Source organism: Elephantulus edwardii, unplaced genomic scaffold (assembly GCF_000299155.1).
Source record: "Elephantulus edwardii isolate Elephantulus edwardi_28Jun2011 unplaced genomic scaffold, EleEdw1.0 scaffold00008, whole genome shotgun sequence".
Classification (NCBI taxonomy): domain Eukaryota; kingdom Metazoa; phylum Chordata; class Mammalia; order Macroscelidea; family Macroscelididae; genus Elephantulus; species Elephantulus edwardii.
The window spans coordinates 1,993,202-1,998,824 of record NW_006399758.1 but is presented as its reverse complement, the minus strand read 5'-3'; the positions used below and the strand labels follow the sequence as shown (position 1 = coordinate 1,998,824).

Below are 5,623 nucleotides of genomic sequence, written 5' to 3'. Positions count from 1 at the left end.
ATATTATTATATTAATATTATTATTAATTATTGCTTTGGTTGCTTGGGTCTTGTCTCTTTTTGTCTCTAAAGTTTTGAGGCTTTTCTATTAATTTCACCAGACTGTGGTCAGGGTGCTATTTGTCATTGCACTCGGCACTAGAAGGCCCTCTCAATGTGGTGACTGATATCTTTTTTTCTGTGTCTTATTACCATTTCTCCTGTGTTGTCTCTGAGTACCTAGTTAAGAACTATGGTTAGATAGTCATTGTGCCTTCTGGACCTATCCAATATGCTTTTGTTTTCATATTTTTACTCTTTATATTCTGTTATCCTAGGTTATGTCTCAATTCTCTGTCTTCTATCTCTCCAAATCTGATCATTAACCATGACTAGTGTGGTATTCTTAACTTTAACAGTTTTAACTATTAACTTTAATAGTTTTCAGGAATCTATTGTTCTCTTTTAATATCACCTTGTTTGGTTTTTATTGCTGCAATATTTCCAGGATATTCCTGAGGATATGCAGCAATATCAGAAGAAAAATTAAAAAAAAAACCAAACCCACAAAAAACAGTTTTGCATCTTTCTAGGGAGCCCTGGTAGCTTAGCGGCATCTTCTGGGATTCTCTTAGTCATACTCTTTATAAAAAATGTTCTTTCAAGGGAAGATTGACAAACCATACGTTAAGTACCATAATTCATTATAATGTCTGATCATGCTCCTGCCCCTCCTCCCCCACAAGGGATCTCTAGTGACAAAGTCAGTAAAGAGATGAGCTGTCAATCCAAAGGTAGTACCCCTAGGCTCGATTCCACCACAGGCTGCCAGGATGAGAGATGGACAAAAATGCCTTAGGTGAGCTTACTCATCATCTTGGGAAATATAAAAGCTCATTTTGATGATAGCAACAACCACACTGACATAGTATTAGATGTTGATGAAGTTATCAATGAAGCAGAAGAAAGAGCTGAGCTAGAGGATAATACCTAGACAAATGTAAAGAAAATGGAAGGGTATAACTCCTCAATTCAGCAATGTAGCAGTTGACCTGGATTTGACAAATAAAGATACAGTGTAGGTAAGTTTTTGGTCTGTGTTTATGGAAGACATTTTTGAAATTATAAAAGACAAAACAAAATCTTTATGTGAGTCAGCAGATTTGCATGCCAACTAAAAACTGACAGCCAACAACCATAAAGGAAATGAAGACATCCATTGCTATACACATGCTAATGAGTATACACATCTTGCTGGAGCTCATAGCTCATTGACCTAGTGACCACATCTTGGTGATATTTCTGTTTCAGAACTTATTAATAAAACAAGATTCCAGAAACTGACTGAGAACAAGAACATACTCTGTAAAGACAATTCAAAAGATGTACATATGCACAAATTATGCCAATTTACCAATGCTCTCAGTAACTGCCTAGAAGAGTTGTACCTTCCCTCAAGTGTTCCAGCCATTGAGGAAAGCACACAGTGGCAATCAAGGGTCATTCATTAATAAAATAGTACATGCCAATGAGGCCCATCAAGTTCAAATACGAAGTTTGTGGTTGGCTGACTCACAAGTGACTTTGTAAGTCAAATTTATATCTATTCTGGAAAAAAAAATATGTAGACAATGACTCATGTCTCTCCCTCAGTGACAGTATTGTACTTGGAAGAGGTCATTTATGCAAACATTCTCACAGACTCATTGCCTTCAACAATTTTTTCACATCCTGCAGCTTGAACAAATGACTGATTGAAGACTTCCATATACCTTCCGTATACTGTAGGCACAGGGAAGTGAATTGAAAGCCATTTCCAGAAATGATGAAGAAGAAAGAGAAATCAGATCACTGAGAATTTATGTTTCATGTGAGAGACTGTGTGTTGCCAATACAGTGAGTGGAAAGGCAATAAACCTGTGGCCATTTTGCCAATGTTCTCTAATTGGAAGCTGCTGTCTCCAATGGTGGCAAATGATTGCTGTATTTTCTTATTGACCTTGACATTGCAGAGAGGTTTACAACATGGAACTGTAACAAATAGTAGGGAACATGTGATTAAGTTTTCTTTAGATTGAATCTCAGTAGGCAGCATACCATGAGCCAGAAAATAAAAAACAGACTACTCTCCTTTTTTGTGAAGAAGAAACTGGGAGTAAGTTTGGTGCCAAGTAACTTTAGGTTCCAATAGGCCGGGAAGCATTTACCTGTCAAAGGATCTAGTAGGCAAATTAGAGAATGATGCACAAGCAAGATAGAAATGCAAACAATTGTATGGGCAGCCATTGCAGGATGCCTTTTATGTGTTACGCTGTGATTTAGGAGGCTTCATGAAGTAAAATAAAATTGCTGCAATAAGACCATTTTTTTCATGCCTCCACCCACCAATTCTACCACCAGAGTCCTGTGAAACATGTGTGACACGTAATATTTATCAAAATGCATATTTAAAGAAGATTCAATGACCCAGAATACATTGCATTACCGAAAAAAACAGGCTATGGACAAAAACTTCCTAACAAAAAAGACTTTGGCTTGAAACAGTTTAAAAGGAAAAATGGGTACCTAAGAGACAGGCTTTAAGGGAGTAAAGAACTTTTTTTAAGTTGAAGAACTTTTAGGGTGTGTTAGGACCAGGCAGCACCACATGTACATGCTAGAAAACAGTTTAAGACCTAGTTTTCTTGGGACACTCCTGTAACTTTATAGTAACTAACTCTCTTGCTTACTCCAACCAGTGCAGATGAACTTCTCTCACTTTTAAGTAATTAAAGTCACTTACACTTTGGCCCTATCAGACTGTTGGGTGGGAAGGGATGCCAGTGCCCAGGGGCTGAAGCTGCTGCAAGCATGAAGTCATGGAGGTGACTTCTGCTGTTATGAAGGTCTTACTCGCCACCTTTAGGGAATAGGAAAATAGGAATAAGATGGAAGCTGTGTCTTAGTCTGACTTACCTGGTTCTCTCCACATAAACCCAATCGAAGAGGCAACATCATCAACCTCTTGCTGGGATATTTTTTTAAGCTCTTAGAAACACCTTGAAGATTTTTTATAACTTTAAAGATCTATCGTTTGTTCTGTGTACAAATAGTCAAACGTTCAGTAGGAAGCAAAAATAAAAGCCATCTTTTTTTTTACTTCCAATAGTCTATGCTTGCTACCCTTACTCCCTAGCCCCCAGTAATTAGTTTCTTTTTTAGACATGCTTGCGTGGATTTTGCAAAGGTGCTTTCCAATGTCTGTTTCTTAACTGCTTGTTTTATGAAAGCTCTCTACTACTTGGAATTTCAACATTACTCGCTGAGATTTAAGAATGAATTCCAAACACCTCCATAATTAAGCTTAATAATGTAGAAACAAAAACTCCTTTTGCTCAAAACATTATACATGTATTCCTTTCGTTAAGGATTTGAGGGCTTACCTCAAGCTGTTAAATGGGTTTGATGCAGTTAAGAATCGAGCGGCTCAGTAAATCGGTAAAATATTGACACCAGGTCATTAACAAATAATCTGTAACTATAATAAACTATAACATCATAAAAACAATGAAAAGGAATTATAGGTTTATCTGAGGATGAACACATTTGTTTAAAGATAAAACAACTCGATTTAAAAGTCATTAAAAATCATCTCACATTTCTGGGAGGTAGAAAAGTGTGCCTGAAAGAAGAAAGAATTATAAATAAACTCACATGTCTTTCATCTAAATTATCCAGGATTGGGCAGTGGGGTTCTCGAAACCAGTTTTCTCTAGTTTGTGCTGATAGATTGTAAAAGCATAAAACATCAAATCGAACAGTGCCAGCGTCAGTTTGGGGAGTTTAGAGAGATGTTTCTATAGAAGTTGCAGGCAACACTTTGTGTATTCCTACCTTGGTTTTCCCGTTTCTTTTGTAAGTAATCGCAAAGAGGCTTCCCAACTTCCTTAGGTTTCCCCTGCAGCCTCTGGGGCAAAGACCCGGACACCCTAGAGATCCCCACCTGAGAAGTTAAGAGGGGCAAGGGTGGACAGTACCACAGGATAGGGGTGGGCAGAGGTGGTACGAAGACGTCCTGACCAAGAAGTGTGGACAGTTATTGTAGATTTTGAATTACTTTTGACTTTTGCGCTTTACCAAAGCGATGATAAAAAATATTGACTCTCAATTTCTAAGGTGGCAAAGCTCGAGCCAGACAGGAGTCGAACCTACAATCTTCGGATCTGTTATCCATTGCGCCACTGGTCCCCCACAAAGAAGTTGACTAAGAGGTAATCTCATAACTGATAGTAGCAAACTAGACTACACAAACAAAATCTGAAATGAACAGGGCCTCTGAGCCAAAGTCTGAACCCTTTTTCCACAAGCAGTTAGGACTGCCCCGGCCAGGAAAGGTCAAGCATTGGTAAAGGGGAAGAGGGGTGGTGCGTGTTTCTGCGCACGCGTAATCAGCACTCACCCAAAGACACACACCCTTCAACCCCACCCCCTACCTTCGCAGAGATTCTGCGCATGCTCAAATGTATCCCTAGCGCACGAAAGCATTCTGGTTCTTACGCGTTGAATCCCAGGGGGCGTACGATGAATGCCTGTCCTCTCGATAGCTCAGCTGGTAAAGCGGAGGGCTGTAGCTAGTTCTGTAGCAGAAGATATCCTTAGGTCGCTGGTTCGATTCCGGCTAGAAGGAGGCTTTTTGTTATCTGTGATAACACTTGAACGTGAACATATTAATGTGACAGGAGTTCTTGTCCTTGCTGTCTATTTCGGTCAGTGGATTCCTCGGAACAGAGATGTGCCCTGACAAGTTCTAAGCCTTCGGCGGGGTAGCTCCTGGGTCCCAGCCTTATGCATGTTTCTAATCCCGTCTTTCGCTTGTTCCCCAAAGTCTTGAATTACAAAGAAATGAACGCGGGTTTCAGAGACCAGATCAGATGCGTCGGTGGGCCCAGCTAGCATTGTCGGCAACCTGATTGTATCCCCAGGAATTTTGTCTCCTCTGGCGAGATCGTGTCCCCAGAAATTTTGGGAATAATAATGAAGCACGCCAGTCCTTGACAACGTCTCTAAGAGATAAATACGAGAGAACTGCAGAATCTCCCTTCGATAGCTCAGGTGGTAGAACGGAGGACTGTAGGAGTTGTTTGTGGCTATCCTTAGGTCGCTGGTTCGATTCCGGCTCCAAGGAGAAGTGAATGCTTTTAATTGACTCGACTTCAGCTATGAGACAAATTTTTAAGTGTACCGGTTGGCGCAGGATAGAGCAGGGTTTAGGGCTGTTGTGCATAGGGTCGCTATGAGTCGGAAACGACTCGACGGCACATAACAACAACAACAACAACAACCGAAAAGCAGATTATTTTAGTTTCACTTTTAAATGTTCTGATCTTCTCTAGGGGAAGAGATAAGACGGCCGTGAGCAGTGGTGATGGATTAGCTCAAATGGTAGAGCGCTTGCTTAGCATGCGAGAGGTAGTGGGATCGATGCTCGCATCTTCCAGATTTTCTCCCTTACTACTTGTTTCTCTTTCGATTCTAATCAAAGCTCTTTAAATTTCAGACTCTGCGGACAAGGGACGGGTAGGACATTACTGCTTCCGCTCTGTGCAACTCCCCTAAGGCGGGATAATGGGCAATGGCACTTTGCAATGGCATTTTATCTGCACTA

General features: G+C 40.4%; 1 non-coding gene across 1 annotated transcript; it reads left to right on the top strand.

The window, feature by feature from the left end:
• The first annotated feature begins 5,055 nt into the window (after positions 1-5,055).
• On the top strand, positions 5,056-5,143 carry TRNAY-GUA. Its single transcript is given in 2 exon segments — positions 5,056-5,092; positions 5,108-5,143. It is a non-coding gene; the product is annotated as a tRNA-Tyr (tRNA).
• Positions 5,144-5,623: the final 480 nt, after the last annotated feature.